Source organism: Lonchura striata, chromosome 3, assembly GCF_050655825.1.
Source record: "Lonchura striata isolate lonStrDom1 chromosome 3, ASM5065582v1, whole genome shotgun sequence".
Classification (NCBI taxonomy): domain Eukaryota; kingdom Metazoa; phylum Chordata; class Aves; order Passeriformes; family Estrildidae; genus Lonchura; species Lonchura striata.
Genome location: NC_140705.1, coordinates 23,961,097 through 23,986,920, shown reverse-complemented (window position 1 = coordinate 23,986,920; position 25,824 = coordinate 23,961,097). Strand labels below are relative to the sequence as shown.

Genomic DNA, 25,824 nt, shown 5'->3' with positions numbered 1-25,824 from the left:
TTTTGCAAATGAATGAAGTTAGCTTAATATTCCTATTGCTATCAATTAAAATGCAGATGTAGAAGATAATAAAGAAACAAAGTGGATGCAATTGACTTGATATCATACTGTTAGCGCAAATCCATCTTTTCAAAATAAAACATCCCTTTTGTTACTAGGAGATATTGTTCTTTTTGTGTCAGCCATACCCTCCTGGGAACTTTCTAATTCTGTAAAAGCATTCATTGAAGTTATATATGAATGATCACCTGAAAAATCTTTCTCAAGAATGTGAATAAAATATGAGAATTTGCCAGGTTACTGAGTTGTGCTATATCCCATTTACAGGAAAACAAACTGTATAAACATCGTAAAAACCATCAATGCACTCTTAATGTACATGAAAAGAAAGTCATGGCATTCAAATCTAGCAGGGCCAGACCCCACCTCTGAGTTAAGGCAGCACCATGGAACCCCAAAAAAAGAACAGTCCCAAACAGTTCTTAAACAGCTTAAAATGAATTTGAAACAAATGCACTGAATAGTAGTGAAGAGAATTAAAGGACTGAAAACTGTTGTACAGGACAATTTGCTCTTAAATGCTTACCTCACACCCACACACATATATATATACATGAAATACAGGCATACTGCAGTAAGGCAAATTAGAAGTGTTCTGCTTATATGCAAGTCAGGGGAAACAAGTAAATTTCAGACAGTTCCTCATGCATAAGAAATTGCTTCTCACTTCACTCTCAGGTACATGGTTGCATAAGGTGCCTCCTGCATTTGGATTTAATACAATACGACTTACATGTCCTGTTCCAATCTGATACACATTACTGATATAACTGGAGAAACTGCTCTTTATTACAAGAGAATGCGATACAAAATTCCAACACAGATAACATTTCTCAGTGGGTGAAAAAAAAAACAGGACAGATTTTTTTTTTAATTATCATAGAAAATTACATTAAAAGGGATAAATCAAAGGAACCTGGGGAAATATAGAAGGATGAGCTGTATAGACAGAACATGGACACAAGATTTTAAAAATCCCACACAATTATACAATTGTTTTCAGTGTGTTTCCAAATGGGTGAAGTACCTTCTGAATAAAAATCACCTGCTTTTTTCTCCATTACATTTAGGTGCTGCAGGGTACCTTTACAAGTGGCTACTGAAACATGTGGTAACATTCACAAAACTTGACCCAGTGCATTTCGTTCCAGGTTCACAAGTTCTTGCTGAAGGAAGTTCAAGGCAAAGAAATACAAAGAGGGTTCTCCTCACCAATCCATCCTCCACATAATGGTTTTCACTATAAATAAGGCATAGCGGTTCAAGTACTACATTAAATGTAATCAAACAATGGGAAAGAAAACCACCCATGAACTCCTACCAGAAAAGTACTTTATTAGGGAGGATAAAAAGCACTGCTCAGACAGTCTGAATAGGCATGACCTTCTGCACTGTCAGGCTCCTCGGGCTCAAAGTCTTCAGGGTCTGGGGGCAACTGGTCAGCATCTTCATCAGAAGTGGAAGGGCGTGTGAGGATTATCCGAGGTATCTTCAGCAAGATGTGAAAGATTTCAGAGAAAAGAATCAAGTCAAGAGCAGGGAAGTGTTTAATGGGAATATTTTAAAGGGACAGGGGAAACAGGTGATAAGAAAAAATATGTGAGAGGTGTAACACCATAGAGAATCATAGAATCATAGAATTGTTCAGGTTGGAAAAGACTTTTAACATCATCAAGTCCAACTACTAACCCAGCACTGCCAAGTCCACCACTAAACCACGTCCTTAAGTGCCACAACTACATGTCTTTTAAATACCTCCAGGGATGGTGACTCAGCCACTTCCCTGGGCAATGTGTTCCAATGCTCAAACACCCTTTCTATAAAAACTTTTTTTCTAATGTCCAGTATATACCTACCCTGACACAAGTTCAGATCATCTCCTCTTGCCCTGTCACTTGTTACATGGCAGAAGAGATCAAACTTCTACTTTTTACAATCTCCTTTCAGGCAGCTGTAGACAGCAATGAGGTCTCCTCTAAGCTTCTTTTTCTCCAGGCTAAACACCCCCAGCTCCCTTGCCAGCTCCTCACAGGACCTGTGCTCCAGACCTTCCCCAGCTCCATCACCCTCCTCTGGACTCACTCCAGCCCCTCAGTGTCTTTCTCACAGTGAGGGGCCCAGAACTGGACCCAGCACTGGAGCTGTGGCCTCAGCAGTGCTGAGTACAGGGGGACAATCCCTGCCCTGCCTGCTGGCCACACTACTGCTGACACAGGCCAGGATGCCACTTGGCCTGTATCTTGGCCACCTGGACACACACTGGTTCATAATCAGTCAGCTGAAGTCCAACACCCCCCAGGTCCTTTTCCACTGGGCAGCCAGCCCCCAGCTCCTCCTTTTCCACTCTGCCCCAGCCTGTAGTTCTGCATGGGGCTGTTGTGACTCAGGAGCAGAATCTGACATTTGGCATCATTGAACCTCACACAACTGGCCTTAGACCATCAATCCAGCCTGTCCATATCCCTCTGCTAAGCCTTCCTGCCCTCCAGCAGATGAACACTCCCACCCAGCCTGGTGTCACCAGCAAACCTAGTGAGGGTGCACTCAGTCCCCTCATCCAGATCTTTGATGAAGATGTTGGAGATGACTGGCCCCAGTACTGAGTCCTGGGAAACACCACCAGTGACCAGCCACCAGCTGAATGTAGCACCATTCATCACCATCCTCTGGGCCGGGCCATCCAGCCAGTTTTTCACCCAGCAACAGTGCCCCTATCCAAACCATCAGCAGCCAGATTCTCCAGGAGAATGCTCTGAGAAATTAAGTCAAAGGCTTTACTAAATTCTAGGTAGACAACATCTAAGTGGGTCACTAGTAGAAGATTAGGCCAGTCAATTTGAAGTTTTTGGATCCTCCTTCCAGCCCCTCTTCTAGATGGGAATCACATTTGCCAACTGGCAGTCAGCTGGGACCTTCCCAGTTAGCCAGGACTGCCAAGAGATGATGAAAGGGGCTCAGTGAGCACTTCACCAGCTCTCTCAGTACTCCTGGGTGGATTCCATCTGGCCCCATGGATTTGTACGTGTCTAAGCTGTGCAACAGGTGTTGAACATTTCCCCTTGGATTATGGGGCTTTCATTCTACTCCCTATCCTTGTGTTACATCTTAGGGGACTGGCACCCAGAGAACAACTGGTCTTGCTATTGAAGACTGAGGCAAAGAAGGCATTAAGTACCTCAGACTTTTCCTTATCCTTTGTTTTTGTTTCCTACCACTTCCAGTAAAGAATGATTCCCCTTGGTCCTCCTTTCATTTTTTGTTTTATGACAAAAAGCCATTGATAAAGCAAAATTAGGATAAATTACCCTTTCCTCTCATTAGCTAATCTTTAAAAAAACCTTCTCTAGGTGAAAAAAAAATTAAGATTTTTTTTTTAAAGTAAAGCAAGTAAATATGAAAAATTAATTTAACTTCATAATTCATTCAATTCATCCCCCTGAAAGCAATAAAGGATTAATTAAGAACCATAAATCATATCAATTATTGATCTTTGAAAAATTGCATATTTCAGCTTCTTTACTACACAAATAATATTTCCACTGCCCATTACAGACAGGGCAACACAGAGACATTTAGGATGGCAATAATGAAAACCCTTCCAGTACAGGCACCTGAGTTGCTTGTCTAAGGCATGTGGGAAGGTGTGAAACTTCCATCTTCTACAGATAATTCTGCAAAAAAAAAAAAATGATGCCAGTGTAGGAGGACAAATTATCTAGATTTTCTGTTATTCCATTGTTTTCTCCACTGGTAGTTACTCAGCAGTGTTTGAACTTGTTTAAAATTCTTCTGTTGAAATTGCAAAGTCCTCCTACTCACTTTCCATCATCATGCTTTAAATATCATTATTTAAGTAATATTGGAACTACTATTCAATCTCAAATTGTCAAAATATATAGAATACCTTTTCCGAAAAATGCATCATTAATTACTTGAAACAAGTTACTCTTTTTCCATTTTCCCCTGAAATTACATTTTCAGTGCCTAAAAAGTAAACTTCAAAATGGACATGTCCTGTAGCAAAACCACTGGGTTCACTGTGGAAACTTCTTCCATTACCTTGTTTGTGTAATTTTTTTTTAATATAATCATTAAGACTTTCTAGACTAAAAAAAAAAAAAAATCAGTTTTGCTTGAATCACACATACCTAAAAATCAAATTATTTCAGACACTCTCATTTAATGGGATTAACAGCCTACATTGAAACTTGGAGTCCTTCAACTGGAGCACAGATAGGGGGCTGCCTGTGCACTCCTGGTCCTCTGCAAGAAGAAGTAAAATAAAGACATCTAAACAACTTGGGGCAATTCACCTGCAGTGTTGGCTGCAAAAATTATTTCATTAACTAGCTATAATGTTTGAAAGCAGTTTTTAAAATAAAACGTGGTAAGTGAGATGTCTTGCTAACAGGTTAACATCCAATAATTTTTAACTTCCAGATACACACATGTGCTTTCCTTATCTACTTCTAATCAAAGTATCTGTCCAAAACGTTGCAGAACAGTCCATAAAAGATGGTTCATGATGTCTTTTTATAATTTTTTCAAAACTAAAACTGAACAGAAAAAACCCCATCATTTTGTTTTTCTTTTAGAAGGCTTTCCCTTCCCCTGGCCTCTCCCAGCCTACAGGTCCATACTCCAATATTAGCCAGAGAGGGAAGTTCTCAAGGCAACAGTCAGAGCTACAACCAAGCTTCTCATCAAAGGCACAGACAGCAGCGACAGGGCAAGTCACAGCTGCAGCAAGGCCAGCTGCTGGGGCCAGAGGCTACAAATCAGAAGGTGAAATGACACATGAAAGGCCAAAGTTTGATGGAATAAGGGCAGGAAAAAAGAATTTGGATTGACCTTTTCTAGGAAGAAAACCAGACATACTTTTAACTCTAGTTCAAACACGTAAATTTTAAAAGAAAATATTCCCAGCTAGAAAATACCTGCAATATGAATGCCTGCCTAGCTCTGCTTATATTGAAAATTGTATTTAAATAATGAATATTTTTGAAATTTGAATTTACAGCTGATCTGCACTGGCTTCAGTGCTAAGGATGGTATCCTTAACTGAGGAAAACAGCGGAAAACAAAATTATCAATACAGTTGTTATTAACACAAAATTATAAACACAGCATGTGCAGGGGTTTATGTAAACCTAACGAATAATGTTATGATTTTATACTTAGTCATACCTGTTTTGTCATCACTGGGTATGGAAGTAGTTTTTTAGACCTGAACAGGAAATTTAGACTTCTCACTAAACAATGAAAACAGTACTTTGCTAGATGCAAAAGATCATATTTGATAATGACTGTATTCACAGAAGAAACTAAATCAAATTTAGTAAAGTAGGGCATTTACTCATGCCTAAAAAATATTACACAGTTGGACTTTTAAATAAAAAATTTTAAAAGAATATTCAAAAATGCATGCAACAGAACAGCAGAGAAGGAGCAGATCTGAGCTGCACAGTTCACAACAAAACCAATGGCATTCTTAATTGAAGTAATGGCAGCAGCAGTAGAAAAAAAACTACCTTACTCCCAAAAAGAAACAAGTAAATACAAGTCAAAGAGAGAGAAAGAGATCCAATTAGTTCCCTGTGAGTTCATTACTCACAAGCAGTCCCACCTCCAGGCAGGAGCAGGCACAGCAGCTGGACACAGCTGGGGCAGGGTCGAGGGGCGTGGGGCAGAACCCAACTGATGCACAGCTGTGTATGAAAGCAAATGAATCTGGAAACCCCTTCCAGGCGTTCAACACAGCTCCCTTTTCACAGCATATCAGGGACGTTTCAAGAAGCATGTGTTTTATGGTGTACCCTCAACTCCCCTGCTCATAGAAATCCCTGGCTGCATCCCTTTCCCCAGCACTTTACAATGCTATTTCACTGCTGTGTTTGACCTCTGGCCAAACACCAGAAATCATAAAGCCAGATGGGGAGAGGGGTATAAACCTTTCCTGTGCTCTGGGGAAGATAAATCTTTGATGGGGCATGGATGAAGCACCTCATTACCCTTGGCTACCAAAGATCTCTGCACAAGGAAGTCTGTGTGACCTACGCTGCTGCACTCAGGGAGCAACCAGCTCATGACAACACCTCTTGTTGCTTGGGGCTGGGAGAGGGCAGCACATAATTTAGTTCATCCTTGCCCTTCAAGCAGCCACACCACTCTCAAGCACTGAGAAAGGAGCTTTGGCACCAAGCTTTTGGAAGTGCTGCCTCAGTTTTGTGTGCAGCCCTGAGAAGGGGCTACCCCACCAGCCTATCCCTCTTCCCCATTGCTGTTCCAACACTGTGCACAGTGATTTACTCTAAAATCTAATTCAGCTCAGTGTGATTTCCTGAAATTCAATGAACCTGACAAGCAGTAAAACACTAGAACAGGTTGCTCAGAGAGGTGTGGATTCCCCATTCCTGGAAATGTTCAAGGACAGGTTGGACAGGGCTCTGAGCAATCTGTTCTAGTGTAAGATGTCCCTACAAGTGGGGTTACTACAAGTGGGGTACAAGACAGCCTTTAAAGGTACATTCTGACCCAAACTATTCTATGATTCTATGGAAATTTCCTCTGTGTGAATTTTCTAGATATTGATATATTTTACAGCCCAGTTTTAAAACTGAGGATTTTCTCGACTTCTTGGAATAGCAAGAGAACATCTTGCATGTTTCATCTGTCTTCCAGCATGCAGGATATATAACATTTGGTCATGTCACATTTAGAGCAAAGCTCCTTTCTGTTCTTGCTCTCTGCCAAGTGCCTCCCAAGGGCAATGCACAAGACATGAAAGATGGAGCTCTGTCAACTCACAACAAAAATGGAAGATCAATCCTCATCATGTCATATCTGCAACACTGTCAAACACAAAAGGCATGATGATTCAAATTGTGTATGAAAAATTGTCCTTGCTCTATTCGTCTTCGAATGTACCACTGGATAGTGACTTCCCTGACACTGGAACCTGACTTACAGATTTTCATATAAGTGCTTTCATAGAAGCATGTAATCATTTATGGCCTGATGCTATGAAAACATCAAAGAAAATGCACTGCTCTGACCACATCAGGAGACTTAAAAGGCATAAGCAGTGCTACCCCCATAAGCAGTGCTACCCATGGTCCAAGTTGCCAACCCTTTGATTTTTTGAAGAAAACTCATCACCCCTGTGAAAGACAGTGGTTGTCTGAAAGCCTGCAGGAACTCAGTGCAGTCTCTTCCCCTGCAGTACTCCCAGAGTCCATGAGGATGCCTTTCACAAGGAGGACATTGCTTATCATTTGTGCAGTTTTTTAAATAATTATCCTCTTTCATTCTCAAATAATATTCTATCCTACAGCACAGTTCAAGGTGCTTGCTTGAGTCTGTTTGTCTTTTGCATGTTTTTGCTCATGTTGTCTGCAGTGCTTATATTGTCTACCATATGATGGGCTCATTTTGTGGATTTTCTCCAACTTGGAAGTATTTTAATATGGTAACTTGAAAAGATCAATTAATGTCCTCTCCTTTTAAAAGATTTTTCCTATTTAGCATTGTTAATTACAAGCTTTGCAAAATCCAAGAACTTAAAGTTTGAAATGAGTCAGTTTTAACTGAGGGTGAGAAAAACACTTAAAAGGAAGAGAGGAAAAAGATACACTGTGCAAACAGAAGCATTTGTTGGGAGCAGGAACTTAATTTCAAATTCACAAAATAAGTTCCCTAACCACTACACCATGGAGGTAAACACAGAGTCTGCGACTCACACCTTTTATCTTCCATCTTTCATCATGACTCAGAAATACTCAGTTGCTCAGATAAAAGCAGAAGCAAACTAGGAGATGAAATGGAGGAGGCAATCACATGGCACACGGGTGCTCACACTGCACTGGAGCTCACACGATGTCTAAGGTGAGCTAAACCAACAAGGCTCACAAAGCTTCTTTGCAAACATATGTAAACCTGCACAAGATGCGAGGCTGTGGAGAGTTAGATCCCTGACTTCTAAAACAAACTTAGCTTGTCAGCATAGAAAAAAGAAAAAAAACATAAAAACACCAAAACCCTTACCTGACAAGAATAAAAGAGTCATGAAAATATTTTGGAGAAGGGATAAAGCAATTCCTCATAAGAAACTTAAAGTAGTAGACCTTATGGTGCTATAGGTCAGTCAAACACTGTATGTGATGTGAGCAAGGTCTTTACTGTTTGAAACAAGCTTAAGAAGAAACCTGGCTTTGTTCATGATAAGGACATTCTGAATCTCACTTTAGTTGTCTCCTTTTATACTGCTTCTCTGACCTGAGTACCCCACTGGGTTTGCTTTTAAAATGCAACAAAGTAAGACAATGATTAAAGAAACAAAAGTTTTATGTTATGTTGTATGATTTCAATTTTCTGATATGCTTAGGACATGCTCAGATGAATAAAGAAAGGTTTTGATAATTAGATTTTTAAAGATTTGGTTTCTTCCTGAAAAGTGTTTATCACCTGGAAATGAAGAAGGTAGATCTGCTGGGATTCTCATCCATGTGAGATTTCTCACAACTTGCATATGAACAATATGAGACAAAGGCAGAAGACAGCAACTGAATACTGTGGAAGATGGTGTATCTGCTTATGCATTTTCTGTAGGCACAAGAGGATTTCATTTTGATACATGTTACAGGTTCTAGTACACTTGTCTGGCTGGTTTGGTTTGTTGTTTTTTTTTTGCAGATTTAGGAACGTTTGGTATCTCTGCATTTTCAACAGAGCTGCCAAAAATTTGGCTTTTTTAACCTTCTAAAGAAGTTCTTCAGATTCTTTCAGTACTTATAAGCTTCATATTTTATTTATTTCTTTATTTATTCACACAATCACTTTTAAATGGTAACTCTTACTTTAACCTTCCTTGAAAATCTTAGTATCAGTGATACTTATTCTCCTGATGAACTATATGAAAAGATATTATTGAGGAAATTCTCAGGCAAAGGCATAAAATTAAATCAAAGAACATGCTAACAATTTAAGTTAAATACTAGATTAAAGTATCTTGAAGACTTGATATTCATTACAAACTATCTAATATCCTCATTATGTTAATAGCCCCAAAAATGAGTCAAAGAAGATGGCATGATGATGCATGTTACAAAATTATAGAAGATGCTGAAACCTGTCAACACTCTCCATTCAGTAAGACAAAATCCTCTGGGAATTTCAGTCAGAGGTTGAATAAAAATATTTATGATAGAGAAAGATTCTGAAGAGTTGGCTCTATATTTGAGAGGATGGATAGGAAACAACAAAAATGAAATGAAGACTCCAGAATCCAAGTTAAAGTTCCTTCTGTTAAAGTCAGCATGGGCATTTGTTTATATCCCTGATTTTTTTTTTTAATTTAAGTTCAATTTAAATACATATATAAAACAAAGTAAAATATGTTTTCATGTTTTTGAGGTGTGATTAGCATAACTGAGGCAAGTCTATAAAATACTGTATGTAAAAACTATCTATTTGTAATTAAAGTTCTGAGCCCTCTATCTACATGTCAGCAAAATACTCAATTATAATTAAAACCAAGCAAGATTCTCATTTTTCCTTTGCAAAACAATGACTCACTGTGAAAGAACATTTCGTTTGTCCAATTAATTACTGGTCATTCACACTGTCATGAAATCTTAAAGCTGACACAAAGGGGTTGAAATTGAGTTTGGCTGGATGAGTTAACAATTACGTGAGCCTTTTAGAAGCAGTTAGAGCAACCATGCCTGTGGAAAACAGAAAGGAAACCTGAACTGGCAGCAGCATTGCCTGTTGTAATGCCAGAGCAGCTGGCTCAGAGATGGGGTGGGCTGTGGCTAGCAAGAATGAGACAAATATTATCACAGAGTGCATATGCAAAGAGGATGTTTAATAAATGCAATAAAAACAAACAGATGAAGAGAGTATCTGCTGGAAAGCAGGATGATGACATGGAAGAGAGGGAGAGGATGACACCATCTGGCACATACTCAGTTTTTGCAGAATAGTAATAGGAGTCTCTGTTTTCTCTGCCATTATGCTTCAATCCTTCCCTCCCTTGATGTAGACACAACATCTTCTATTGAAACCTGATCAGAAACACAAAGGAAATGAACCTTCCTATATTCCCAGCACAGAAGATTCTGCATTAAGGTCCTACTGCCACCTGCTTATCTGAAAATGCAAAGCAACTCCTCCATGAGAAGCCAAGCTCTAAACATTTTTCAGATAATAAGATTTCCTTCAGTTACTGAGGAATGAGAGGAACTTCAAAGTGAGAACAGATGAGGAATTGAGCAGCCCCAAGTCAGCAGGATACTCCCCACAAATGCATAATCCCTAAAACTGATTAATGCTGTTCCAGGTTACAGGAAATAACATATCATTTGCTACAATCCAAAGATTTTGATTTCAAAAGAAACAAAACCAGAAATACAAATGCTTCTCACAAAAGAACTTGCACACTGGTTACTTTTGACACTCGGAACATATTCAGCCAGTTGACTCCCTCTGAGTACTCTGCTCCAAGTTAAGTATCTCAGTCTAATCTGCCTTCTCCCCCCACTACAATTGAAGAACTTTAAAGGGAGGCATACAACATAAAAATGCAGTAATTTCTCCTTTTTGGATGAAAATACTAGAAGTCAGATACTACGGCAACAGATCCATGCAAACACCAATGCATGAATAAACCTTCCAAGGTGTGGTTCCTCTAACAAAAAGCCTCATATTTCCTGCAATGCTGATAAAACCTAAAAAACAGCTACCAGATAAAACTGAACAAAAAAAAACCCAAACTGATGAAAGTTTGGGAAAGTTTTAAGCTGGAAAATAAAACTGGTCTAAATCATGATCTCAAGACGATGTTGGAGGCCAGAGGCCTCAAAATAAGTTTCTTTAAGAAGCTAATAGAAGGGAAAGCCTTTCTTAGTCTATCTCATGGACAAGAACTGTAGCTCAACATGTCAGTGACTAACAGAGGAAACCAGAGAACAACAGTTGCATGATCTATTTGCTCACTTTTTCAGTCAACGAACAAATCACGCTAGTTATCGAAATGGTTAATAAAAACTGATATGGTCTTTGATTATAGTCTTTATATAATAGACATACTTTGACTTTTGGGCCATTAGCTGGGTTGTGAATGATATTCATGGAGAAAGATTTAACAAAAACTGAAAGAAGAGGAATCAAAGCATTTCTCTGGCATTTACCATAGGAGAAACAGCTGCTGCTTCCTGGTACTTCAAGCTCCATACAAGATGCTTTTTGACCTTAATTATTGTTCAGATACCTTGATCTTATTGTATCTTCCTAGTAAAGCCATAGTTTCAGTGATGCACATAGAAGATTAGGGTAGGTCTTCAGAGAGTTGAACTTGATAGAGAAGTTCAAAAAAGTGGATTTCTAAGAGCCACCCTGCAGGCTCAGCTGTTGCCTTCTGTGACATAATGTGCAATAGGCTTTCTCTCAACAGCCATCTAAAATACAGGCATGTCTTAGCCTGTGACATAAGTACCCTCTTCCATCAGAATATGAAAATGGTCACCTCCAGGTAGCAGTTCACCTTCTCCCACCTAAAAGAGGGACCCTGGAAATGCTGCTCCTTCCATTAGCTAGAGACAGGGTCCAGACAACAGAATGACTCAGACTGGGGAAATGGACACCACCCTAAATTCCCCAAACAAGACTGCTTCAAAAGTTCTGCTCTGCTATCTGGGTGCTCACCCAGGAGCTGAGCTCCTCCAGAAGCCATGTCCCAGCTGCAGTGACAGCCATCTAAACACCAGGTATGGTATCTGATCTTTGATATGTGTTGAGTTCTGTGTCAGTCTTTACTAGCATTCATATACAGACAACAAAAATATTAAGACAACACAAATTTCTCAGGTAAGAGTGACTTGTTATTTACTGGGGCCATCCTACTTACTGTTATGACATGGTTGACTGTCGGGGAGGGGCTGGCCTTGGGGGACGCTTCAGTAGGACCAGCATCAAGGGCAGCAGGCTCTGAAACAAAGGTTGCCTTTAAAAGAAAACACCAGAAACATATTTTTATTCTGAATGTTGTTTAAGAAGAGGAGTTCCCTCCCTCTCAAGTTAGCATACAAACACCTGGCCCTATTGCTACATGTGGTTGTACAACAAAAGCAAATAAAATTGCAGTTCTTGCTGCTTCTCATTTTTGGTGAATTTTATATTTGAACTGTTGAAATTGCCAGTTCAAGAATAAGAAGTTGTTACACATAGTGTAAGAGGAAAGTGCTTGTTATTTGTACACAGATTAGTCCTGTGGTCAAAACAGCAGTATTTCTATAGCACACCTCATTAATTCTTTCTCGTCTCACACACACACACACAAAAAACAGAGAGTTGTTTTCTACATTCTTTAAACAGATGAATGATTCTGCCATCTTGTGGGAGATGGAGAAATCCTAACTAGTTGCACAAAAACAGCAGGGTAGAACAGAATGGAACAGAATTTCTTCTTTTTTACTTGTTTCACTATCCATTAAGTGAACAGACATTAACACAAAGTATATTCCAAATAGTCCCCAAAATAAATAATTAATTATAGCCTCATGGAGGAACCTGAGCAATGGGGTTGATTTTTAAGATAGTAACTTGACCAGAAACTCTGCTCAGAAGGTAAAGGTACAGCAACTAAAAATCCTGTTTTTTTCCCCAATCATATGATAATGTGAAATATGTAGATAATTATTTACATTCTCTCCCATTTGTTACAATGCCTTTCATAAAAGAAAAAATGTAAAATTATACAGATGTTTATCTACAATTAACCTTTTAAGAACTGTCAAACTAACACAATATTTACATATTATGGAACATCACCCTCTATTAATAACTCCATAGCATAGTTTTACAAAATTAGTAGATTAATTTATCGTTAAAGTCTTTGGCTGATACAGATAGTATCATTGTTCCTGACAATTTAACAGACATACAATATTGCTTGCTCTATCCCACCTTAATTCAACATTGACCATGCTAGAATAAAAACTATTAATCTAACCAAGTATAAATGACAGTTTAAGAGAACAAGAGCTGAAAAAAATATGCATCAATTTCACCTTAAAGTAATTTTGTAGAGGTTCTCTTCCTACTCCACCATTCTCAGCAGGCAGAAACCAAATGGTATATCAAAAGTATGTAACACAAAACTGTATGTGACCATTTTTTCCCCATTGTTGTTGGGAAATTCTGAAGCTCAAGAATGTGGCTTCTGCTAGGAAAGATGAGGCTTGAGGTGGAGCAGCCTGAGGGGCACATTTATCCCTTGGCACTGCAAACCTCCATCAGGGGAGTTACTTTGAGCTGTTCTTATCCCACCAAAAACTAGCTTGGGGAAAAAAGCTCACCTAGTTTATAATTCTTTGTTGTAACTGCAATCAACTTATCTAGTAAATCTAATACCCTGTCACAGGAAAACTTCTTGGATCACATATTGCATTTATACTTACATAATCACTTACTAAGACCATTATTTTCCTTTGTAAATCATTCATTTAAGTAAATAATATTTTGTTAAATACTATGAACATAAAGATCTGACAACTACAACATAATAAGAAGGAATACAAAAATTTAATGTTTTTATAATTTCTTCATAATGGCAAGCATCTAAAAGGCTAAGGCAAGCCTAGATCTGAATGTCAAGTTCCCCAACTCTAAGTGATTTGATTTAAAGACAACAACAAGAGAACACATTCCACAGTGACAAACAACCCATCTACCTCAGCCACTCTGTCTCCTGCTTGTACACCAGCCAAGTCTGATTGACCATCTTTTGGCAGCCGTGCAATCAGGATTCCCTGGTAACACAAAACATAGGTTTCAGAACTGACAGTTTCTCCCACTGTACTCCCAATGATGTAAAAAGCAAACGGGAAGTAATTAATTTTCAAGACTTATTGTTTTGTTGCCTGCATAAAATGAAAAACTAAATGCCTAGCCCATTAGCAAGACAAAAAAAAAAAATGCCTCTACAGCTGACACATACAACAATGAACAAAAGTCAGTAATTGTTTACACTGTGCCATGGGGAACACACTGGAAAACAAAGATTTATTTAAAAGATCAATCAGTGAGGAGATGTGTGAAATATTTCTCTTAAATCAAATTAGCTCCTGGGAATAAGAAAATGAGATGGGAGAGGCATGTGGATTGCCAAGGGAGTGACCCTAAATTCAGGCAGAAAATGAGAATTAGACAACAATGTTTCCAACCATCAGGTTGCCTTTTCAAAATCATTGGTTTACATTCGGGCATCTCTCCCAAATCATCCTTTCTGGAGCTGTCCATCAAAATCTAATTCCAGATTCTACTCTGGGAAATAAGCTACCTATGTTTACCCTTGTTAGCTTTAGAAAGATGGAAATGTTACAGGAAGGACAATCTCAGAAAGCAAACAACAAAACACAATAACTCAAGGAACTACTCATCGGTTTATTCCTAACAATCACTAGATAAATTTTTAATATTGAAATGCACCTCGTCACTTTCTTTACATGAAGATGAGCCCTTTCCACCAGCAATGCTAATACCAAGACTCCCCAATTGACTGCACACCGTAATGGTCACCTGGAAAAGAATTACAATGGTTAAGTGACCTGATTAATCAAAAATATTGCCTATTAATTATGTGAGCATTGAAAATCTACCTCCCACTCTGAACACCAGCAGACATGCCCCTGGAGAGCCCAGCCTACACTTCAACAATGGCACATACAAGACTTATCACCATGCTTTGAAACCATGGACTGAACGAAGACAGCTCAGTGCCCACCTGCACTTACCTTTGAGTTGGCTTCACAATACCAAAGCTGCGTGTATAAAGTGAGATACATGACTACAAGGAAAGTGGGCTTTATTGGGGTTTTTTAATAGGAAATTCTTTTTCCATGTAAGCCATGGGGAGCAATGACAACCCTCAGCTTACTCTCTTTAAGGTAAGCCTCATGATACCTGCCATGCAATGTCCCCCGTTCTTTGCATCTTCCATAAACTGCCTCACCCAAGAGGAGTTCCCCCCAGACACAGGGACTGCCCCCGAGACACGCAGGGCCCCCAGCAGCAGCCGGCGCAGCCCACGCAGCAGCTCCACACCTTCAGCGGGGGCTGCGGCACATCCAGCGCCCGCAGCTCCTCCGCGCCCCGGCCGCCCTCGCTGGCGAAGCCGCCTGCTGCGGCCGCTGGCGGCTGCGCCCGGCTGCTGGATCCTGGAAGAGTCTTCCCCCTCATTGCCAACTTGTGCTTTTCTTGAAGCGTTGCTCTGGTATTTCTCTGATCTCGCATGCTTTCGTTGCTATCAAAAAGGCTGCCGGAAAACTTGGAAATAGGTTCCTGAGGGTTAAAGATAAAAAAGGTAAACACAGCAACAGCAAGGAGAATCTGAAACACAGACCTTACCTGCGCTAACATGGACTTGTTCCTCACTCTCACATTGTTGTATGATAGAATTTATTTCACTGAAGACAAAACTGGAGCTTTACGAAAACATACAAAGATTTCTTTTACCATTATTTCTCTGGGCATGTTTTGCCCTCGACACTGGGGTTGAAATTGAGGGAACAGGGAGAGGACTGGGATTTCGCTTAGCCTTTCACTAGATTCCCTGGCAACACAAGCACATGTAACACACACATATCCATATGTGCATAAATCCTGCAATGCCCTGTGAAAATGGCAGAGCATGAGAACAAGACTATTTTGGGCAGCCTCTGGCAGTTCTGTAGCACTGAATCCACACTTCTGGGGGAAGAAACCACACACACAAGGCAAAGGAAAGCTATTTCCATACAGAAAATAAAACACTTCTTACAGGTCCTCAAAGCTCACATTCCATTTTGGAAGCATAGGTGTGAGAGGGAAGGCAAGCCCCTACCTTGCATCTACATATCTAAGACTTTGTTTCAATCATTGGATTGACTTCTGTTGCAAATGGCAGTGAGTGGAGACCTGCAAACTTAAATGATTAAGGAGTCCTCTGGAAATGGAACCTCAAAGGTGGTGCATACTAAAGCCTACTCTAGGCTCTAGGATTAACCTCCTCTGAGATGCAGTGAAGAGCTCACAATGTCACCCTATGTTTAACTAAACCACAAGGGCTTGAAGAGAAAAATACACAATTAAAATACAACCACTAAACAATTAAAACTTCAGATAAGTTTGACTGCAAAATAAAGTCATGTCTTCCAGCTATCAGTCATTCCCGGCAAAGGGTTAAATTAAATTCAGACACAATCTCAAATTCTGTTCACATTTTAGGAATGCTTTACTTATATTTAGCTGATTTTTTCTTATTTGATGGGTTCATGTAAAATCAGATCTTCATATTGCCCAAATCCTTCTATCTTCTGTTGGCAGTAAAATGATGCAGCAAACACACATCAACACCTCTGAAAATAAACCCCTTAAGTGTTTTTCTAAGCTTAGAAGTTTAATACCAAAATAAAAAGCAGTGGCATTACCTTGAGCAGCTGTGCAGAACCCCACTGGACAGTTTATTTTTCAATCTATATTGGCACTTTTCCACAATCTCTTTTTGGTTGGGATGGAAAGAAGCATTGCCAACCCCAGGGAAAGTACACGAGGCATGATTGCTTCCGATTTTCACTTAAAAGGGAATTTGCTTAGCTTTGACTCACATAAAACATTCATTACCTTTTTTCTCTTGAGAGAGATTTCTCCTAACAATGCCAGGCTGACTAACCCAGACACGTCTGCAGTGCTGTGGTGCTGTGGGGATGAAGGCCATGAGCAAGAGCCAGGACTGGGGGCTGCAGGAGGGGGCACACCAGCAGCACCCACAGGTGCTAGGAAGGAAGCAGAGGTCATGGAAGAGGAGCAGGAGCCCCAGTTCCTGCCTCATCTCCCAGCTAACATCAGGAAGAATGGCAAGCAATGCCCTGAAAGGAAAAGGCTGCAAAAGTGCAATCACCACCTCCTTTTCCCTGGCTAGGACCAAGAGGACAGCCAGGCTGCAGCACAGGTGACAGACACCTGGCAGGCGCAGGCTGGAGAAATTACAGCAGGCAGGGGCTCACAGACATCAGCATCCTGGAAGAGCATCACCCAAAATTAACATGCAGTGGAGGAGCACAGCAACCTCACTTTTCTACCATCCAGGCCTAGGGAGATGCTGAGCCCCGGGTGCTGCCAGCAACCCACTTACCTGAAAGAGATGGAGGGAGCTTGCTAACTGGGGGCATAAGCAGGAGTAAAGTAAAAAAACATGTCTCATCATTGCTCAGGTTACTCATCTTAACCTGCAGGTCAAACTGTATTCTTGAGCGTTGGATGAATTAATTGCAAGCAAAGTGAAGGAATAAAACATTGAACATAGCTCTGTACCCTCTGCACAAGCAAGGCCATGAGAGTATAAGCAGTGTAGGTTCCTCAAACCCAAAGTGCTCTGCTGCACAGCAGTGTGAGCAGCTACAGCCTCTTCACAGATACACATTCTTTCTCCCGATTTCAAGAGTACTTACATCATCAGGATCCTCGAGTTCCTCTGCTTCTTGCTCGGGACTGATCCTTCCTTCTCTCCATTTTCCATTAGCAGAGCTGAGTTTGTACAGGTTACCACCATGAAAACCTTCCTTCCCTTTCAATGAGGCCCAGCGAGAGCCCTGGGAGCTCCAGTTATGGCCACTGTACAGTTTAGGAGACTTGGGAAGCCACTTAATAGAGTCCTGAGAGAAAGAGGACATTAAAAAAAAAAAGACAATGAACAGATTTTTAAGAAAGCAATTGAGGTATATAAGTGCAGAAACTGTCTGGCAAGTTCTGCGAGGTATTTTAGATTCTTGCAAATACTGCATTTCCCATTTTTACCCTTAGAAGTATCTTCAGTCCCACAAAGACACATTGCCAGTTAATGGGCATTACTGGAGATACAAAGAGCAAGCAGAGGCTGCTGAAAATAGTGAAAGCCTTTAAGGACTTATAAGAACATGGGACCAAGCCTACCTTCAGCATCGTAAAGAAGAATTAATGATCGACAACAGTCTTCAATAAAGTGTACTACTGAGAAAACAAACAAGAGTACTTAGACCTTCGGTGACCATCTCATCTCATTGCCTGAGTTAAAAAAAAACTATTAAGTCACTCCCCTCTTCATTATTCATAAAATAAAATGTTTCTTTTGTTGAATGGTACCTATAGAAAGCACAACACTTAATTGATCTTTTAAGGATTGCTGATTTACAAAGTGATTATAGTTCAGTTATCCCAAAATGCCCATTACTTATTTGCATCCAAAATACTCCACCTTTCTAGCTCAGAAGTTTATACATGACAAGTTGTATCAAGGTTGCTTACATACCTAAATTTCACTGAATTTTAGAAGTAATTTTTCAAAGTAACCTTTATCTTTCTTTGAAGCTTTCTTTAAATCTTACTTCTGCATTTTCTTACAGTGATACAAATCCAATGGCAAAAAGCAGCCTGATGCCAAATAAATAAGATACATCAATAGAGAAAACAAACTAACAAATACAATTTTCAGCAAGTTTGTGGCAATCCGAAGAACATGGTGACTTTCACATGTTTTAACAGGTATTTGATTCAGATTTAACAGTTCTTTAAGTTTCAGTTTTCCTATTTAAATGCAGAACGGTTATGTTCACACACACAAACACACAGATACGCTACTGCTACCAGCAACCCAGATATCACAATCTCTATTAGATCTAAGGTGGAAAAAGACAAGGATAGGACAAGACTGTTCATGCTGGACACACTGATTCATCTTCTGCTGCCAAAGAAGGTTGCCCCCTTGGGATTCTTCATTTCTCTGTTTTAGGATGGCTAAAAATACTAGGAAATGGAAATGGACAGTATGGCAGCGTCATGTGTAGACCCTTCTGTGAGTCTTGAAAAGATGATAACCCCATCACAGGATTATTTGTATTGTACAAGGAAGGCATGATTGGCCTTTTCTTGCAAGAAATTTCATGTTAAATCACATTTTCGACTGTACTGACACTCAGAGATATCACTATTTGCTGGTAAATAGCCCATATTTCTGGTTATTCTAAACCACATTGCTCAGGACAGTGGAGCTGATTGTCAATTTAGTTGATCAATGGGAAGCAGCACAAACAATCACAATACAGCAGTGGCTCCCTTTCCTCCTGACAATTCACAATGCAAGGCAGGATTATCTCCTGACATTTCTTCACACTCGTCTCAAATAAGAAAATACAAGGTGACTGTAACCAGAAACTTTGCTTTCTGTGAATATTAACTAGGAGGATAGCTATTCTAATCAGACAGATAAACAGTACACTAGGTGAAATTGTTTGCTAGTGGCTTGGAGTTGTATTTCAGACTAGCTAAGGTGCCATCTCTCACTGTTCAGGGTATTTCAAGATACAGCTTAAATCCTTGTCAACTTTTAAGCTCATTAGGAAGTCATAAAGCAATTTCACTCTAAAAATAAACATGGGTACAGTGAAGCATTTAATTTCTTCCAAGAAAACATCTCATCCTTGTTTGACCCTGATCCCTAATCCTAAACAACAGCTTCGCAAACTCAGCCTGCCAAATTCTGTAAAACCAGTAAAAGGCTATTCTCTCAAAGTAACAGACAGATTTGAAATTAAGCTTATGCTGACAATCCCTTCATTTTAAGCACAGGCTCAGCTGCAGTGGCAGCCTCCTGTATGCAAAGAAGCATGGTGATGAACATCAGTAGATTTTATATCCCTGTGCCCCCTGCAGTTCAGCTGGGAATACAGAGCTACAGGGCACTCCTGCTCCCTGTCTGCCTCCTCCTGTGGCAGGATGCTTTTCCTCATGGTGACATACAGCTGTAAGGAAAATTCAGTACCTCTTTAACACCTGTAACCCAAGAAATTTTAGTATTTAATATTCTTGATCTACAGTACTACAAAGTAAAATAGAACCAACAGAACAATTCTGGCAAAGAATTTTCACCAGGTCTACATAATACTGTTGACAGCATTATCTTTATGAAAGCAGTTTCATTATTTGTTTGTATCAATAGCAAAAGATGGAACAACTAGAAATGCCCTTTAATCTACATTTTCATGTACCTGCTATATGCAAAACACATGACTTACACTTCCACAAAGTAAAATGGAGAAACCAAGCCAATGAATATTACTGTTGCGGGCTAATATTATTTTGCAAACTATTGTTTTTTACAACTTGATCCTTTTTGATGAAAGAAAAGGGAGAAGGCTGGAAATAAGATACAGAATTAACCTCTCAGTCTGATGTTTTTACTGGATTTTGTTTTCCCTGCCAAAAATAAAACGGATTCCTTATTCTGATGTATTAATGAAAACTGATATAGATAGGCAACAAGCTTCCATTACCCCTCGATTTAGCTGAGGTAACAGATAGCAGATTCGTACTCCAAAAATGAAGCTCTCTTAAAAAAACTTCCAGTAATTTATTAGCTCATTCTCATTTTATTAAATACTACAGGACCACGCTTTGAGACAGGAGGCTACACGCAAATATCCTAATATGAAGAAAGAAAAATAAGTTCTCCTTACAGAATTTTACAGGTCTTCTTACTACACAGGTAGAGTTTGGAAGTTCTTTCTTGTGTTTCATATGTGGGGAATCTAAAATCCGAAAAGATTAAATCCACATCTGGTTTCAGTCATTAGCAGCAAACACAAAGTGAAATGCACATAGATTTACATTTTCTTAAAAGTCACTGGAATGAAACAAAGAAGGTAAATTCTGTATTTAGGACTTTAAGCTCTGTGGGTATGTGGGCAGTGTAACAGTGCTTGTTTTGTAAAATCAGAAGTGTTTGGAGGGAAAAAATATTTATCAGCCCAGCAGTTATGTTCCATGGAAACACATTTTTCTTCTCCCTTCACTTCTAATGAGCCTGATTGGTAACAGATCATTTTGCTTCAGTATTTCACCAGCAAGTCAAGTGATGTTTTTACCTCCTTTCAACATATTTTTCATCTTTTCAAAGGCTGTCTCTCCATAACATAACTACTGCTCTGTATCACGCCTGTAGCTAAGAGGACAAATTGTTCTAATAAAACACAAGGTGTCTATTCTGATATAAGATCTCACTAACACATACCCTAGAGAATAAATTTCCTCCAGAAAAAAAAGGTGTGTAAATGCTATGTATCACCCTAAAACATTCTGGTAAATGAAAGAGAATCCAAAACAGCCTAACAATAAAAGCCAAGACATGAAAGCCACCCATGTCTCTGAAAGCCCCACTCTGAAATCACAGTGACAGTGAAACACTCTGCTTACAGCCACAGCCTGGTCTCCACTGGCAAGTAGAATCCAGCTACTAGAACATTTCAATGGTCATATACCTGCTACTAGAATTCAAGTCAAAACCCAAACACACATTCTCACCTCTTTATCTATTTAAAGTATTTGCTTAAATAGTAAAATTATGGGAGAGAAAATGGTTTTAAAGATGCATTTCCTAGAACATAAACACTTTCCTGCTTCCAAAGTACAACTTTACATAACGTATTCTACTAATCAAAAACTATTTCAGACTCATTCCCTTTTTAAAGTACAAAAGACTGTTTCTAAGCTTTGTGTAACTCACATGAAACAAAAGCTCAACAAAATGCTGCTGAAACAAAGGCATCCTTGAATATGTTTTCACTGGAGGAGAGGCTGTGTAAAAGCTGCCTGAACTGATTATGGAAGCAAGGCGTATAAACTTTGCTAGCAGTAAATACACAATTTAATTTCAAACTCAGATACTCAAGTATTAACTATTCAGATAAGATTTAAGTTCCTGAAAATACAATTTTTAAAAATTCCTGTAGGTTATCCTAAAAACATCCACTATGCAAGTGCTCTTCAGACTTGAAGTTTTTTCCCCTTATGAGTGATGTCATCAGTAATACTCAAACAGGTTCTCTTAGTTAATTTGGATTTTGTTTTGGTTTTAAGTTGCTTAGGATGCCATTAACAAACTATAAAGAAATTCACTCATGTTTGTAATCATGTAGTCATGATTATAACGTTTAATGTTCCAGAAATATGGGATAATCCTACCTCCTATGAGCAATTTCAAAATTATTTAAAGCAGCCCATTTATTTTGGAACTGAGTAAAACTGGCAAGTTCCTGAGAGTGACCATAGCACAGACTGTTTCCATCACAAGCACATTGCCACAAATAGCCCGAGTAAAAGAAGATAGGACTTTGAAGCATTTAATTAGTTTTGTGTCCAACTAAAACCTTCTCTGCATTATACTAGGGATGCTTATAAACCGAAATCCAAGCTGCTGATGCTTTAATGGCATTTACAACTCTGTGTGCATCTGTGGATCTTGAGGAAAGTTACTGCAGTCAGCACTGGTCTTCCACAGCGAGTATTGCTAACATTTTGTGTTTGGCTGTTACCACCAGCTGCAAATCAGAGATTTCAGCCAAGACAACATTCCCAGCAACAGATGAGCACATCAGAGAAGAAGTGTCAAAGGTTACTGTACACCAGGTGTCCATTTCCTGGTTTTAATGCCGAGGAAGGTTTGCTAAAACCCTTCTCTGAAACATCACTGAGGAGCCACACAGTTCTCTCCATGGACAGTAGTGATACTGTATTTTCAGGAGAGGTCTTCTCCTGGGAAAAGATAAGCTACTTGTTAAGATCTCAGAGTTAATGGACTAGTAACAACAGTGTTTAGAGGCAAACATCCTGAACAAGTTACAAATTCAAAGCCAGACTGCCATGAAACCTCACACCTGAAGTAAGCTCACAGTCCAGCTACACTCATTGAGCTCCCTCCTCCAAGCCCTCTGCTCTGGCAGAACTCACGACTGAGCAGCCCACTGCCACAAGAACTGCACAACAGAGAATAAAACAAACACTGTCTCCAACACCCACCAGAACAGGAGACAGGATGGCTCAGAGAGGCAGCTCAAATCAGACATGTGCTACCCACTTGGAAAAAAAAAAATCACATTCTTCATTCAGCTGGTGGAATAATGATTATAGTCCTGACTTTACAATAAAAGAGGGAGTCACTGTCCCACTGAATTCACAATTGCTTCAGGAGAAAAGGAACACCCCAAGCAATTACTGATAGTCAAGCCCAGCTTTTGTAATACTCCCTGACAGCAACCCAAGCACAGAAAGAGATTTGTGTGTTTGTCAGAAACTGAAGATGGGAAACACTCTTATCAAGTCAATCAAAAAACTAAAGTAATTTTATTTTCCGAAGTCAAGGCAAAGAATGGTGGTGCATTCTTCATTAACAAAAGGTCTAGACATTTCTGATAAATAGTGTGCTGTCTCAGTGGGAGGCAGATATTTACAGCAAACCTGGATATTATCAACCAATATTCTAAAAACTGTTCTTTTATTAAAATTAAATTCCTGGCATCACTACTCTCTCTTCAAAGCTGAAATTACGAGCTCCAAGTAGTGAAACCTGTTAAGTAGCTAATCAGCAAAAAGCTGCTCACCCAGCACTGGTAAAGCATCAGTGCTAGACCAGAAGCAGGCCGAGCAGGACACAAACAAGTCACTTGCTGGAAAGAACAGTGTTATGCAAGTTTCCAGTAAACACTTTCCTACAATACACTGATTATCAAAAACATGGAACTTAAGCCAGAAAAATAATCTCAACACATAAATTTGTGGGAAGTTGTGGGAAAAGCCTGGAGCAACACACAGGGGATGGAAAAATCCATTGCTACACTAACTACGGTAGCACAAGAGTGCCTTTTTTCTTATTATTCTTTTAAGACTAGGAATTGTGACTTTGAATAAAGAGAACTTGTACGCAGTAAGTAGCAGGTTAATATTAAATCCACTCCACCACTGCGGTCAGTTGATTTTACCTGTTTATAGCTAATAAAAAACATGCAAATTTTGCAGCCTCTTTGCATTGAACCCACCTCTCAAAAGACAAAGTAAAGAAGGAAAAGTTTATAGAGAAAGAAGTCATAATCATATACACTATGCAGGCTCCTCACAGCATCAGCAAGAGGAAAAAAAACAGACACTGGGAAGAGATGGCTCATGCTTTCAAGGACAGACATTGCTTCATCAGAACATGTGTCATCAACTTTTTCTGGCTATAAAATAGACTTAAAACTGCCTGGCATGTTATCAGCTCTGTTGGGTGGAGAAGGGTACTTCAACCACTCTACAAAATGGCACACACATTGATCACTCAAGAGATGAGAGGGACTCCTGAGGTCTAGGCTGATGGAGGGTTGATCAAATAGAACAATATGCAAGTCACTCTGAACCAGCATTAGGAGGAGAGAGAGGGTAGCCAGTTGTCTCTGTTTGCACAGCAAGAATCCAAGCACCTTGTCAGCCCTGAAAAACACTTCATCTGCTCTTATTCCATACCACTGGCAGCTGCTGCCATACCTCAAGGTGTACTCTGGAAACTACGCTTACTGCCAGTCTCAAACATTACACTACCTCATACATACTGCTGAACTACCTGGAGCAGAGCAGAATCTCAAATTGCCTCACCAAAAATCATAAACAAAAGACATTAATGAGACACACTGCTACACAGTATTACTGTAGACGCCTGAAAAATACACTTCTTCTTTTCTCTCTCCTCAGATACTGATTGAAAAAGCATAACAAAAATCCAGATTTCCTCTACAAAGGTTAACAAAATGAAGAGAGATGGCAGTGAAAGCAAGAAATGCCAACACTTCTCTGGGGATAGTAGCTGGCTTGTCTGATGATGGACTTCAGCTCCTCTAATCTCTCATTAAGCAATTGTTGGATTCTAGACTGAGCTCAATCAATTTTCTTTTACAACTGAGTGGAAGCAAACACCTTCAATATGCAATTCATACTACCCATCTGTGGCTGAGATGACCACAAGGAAACAATACCAGCCACCATTGGGTACAGGAATGTGAAACTGTCCCAAATGAAGGCAACCAGCCTGGATCATCCACTTAGCCATCTGCAGCCACAGAAACCACAACCAATATTCCTTCCACTACTACAAAAAAACACCCCAAAATTTAAAAATACTGACTCTGACTGCTGACAAGCTACTTTGTGCCAAAGTGGATGCAGCAAGTAGTGCTTGCCTTGTGGAGAGTTTGTGGGCTGCAGCAGCCTCCATGAGCCTGCTGGAATGTACAAAAAGCAGCAGCCGAGCAACACAGCGCACATCCCAGAGATGCAACAAGATTTATGTCTTGTTCTGACTGCAGCAGGAGGGAGTAGGTAATCAAGAGTAGTAAGGGCAATTAATTATTTTCATCTGGTGGCAGCTCAGGCAAGGCCCAAATCCAGGCTTTAAACATTCATCTTGCTGATGGAGCAGACGCTAAAAACAAAACAAGCCACAGCCTCCAAATGAAAAACTGGCATCACAGAGTCATGTTGCCTTTGGCTTTTTTAGGAACTGTCTTTTTTAGGAACTTCTTTTCATCTCAAACGGGTTTGTTGCTACTTTCTTGGGTACAGGGTTTACTACATTTTTAAACTTCTATTGTGCCGATTCCAGTAAGTACTTAAAAAAGAAAATTCTACCCAAGGCTGGAGTCAGCTGTACCAAAACCTGATTTTCTTTCTGGTGTTATTTTAATAGCAGCTTACCAAGAATAACCAGGAGAACTCTCCCTTGAGAACAATAAAACTGCACTACCACTGAACTGACCTAACAGTTACAAACCTCCAGCACTCTCCTGCAAAACCACGTCTTGAAGCTTAAATGAGGAATCTTGGGGAAGAGAAATTAACAGAACCCAGAGACATCAACATCAGTCTTTATCAGGCTTTTGCAAAGTTGTTATT

General features: G+C 39.6%; 1 pseudogene across 1 annotated transcript; it reads right to left on the bottom strand.

Moving 5' to 3' along the window:
• Positions 1 to 1,389: 1,389 nt before the first annotated feature.
• LOC110482161 (uncharacterized) lies at positions 1,390 to 25,801 on the bottom strand (annotated as a pseudogene). Its single transcript, XR_014953608.1, has 6 exons — positions 17,547 to 25,801; positions 15,163 to 15,399; positions 14,548 to 14,637; positions 13,791 to 13,868; positions 11,966 to 12,061; positions 1,390 to 1,549 (listed from the first exon to the last, which is right to left on the bottom strand). The product of XR_014953608.1 is annotated as an uncharacterized LOC110482161 (transcript).
• Positions 25,802 to 25,824: the final 23 nt, after the last annotated feature.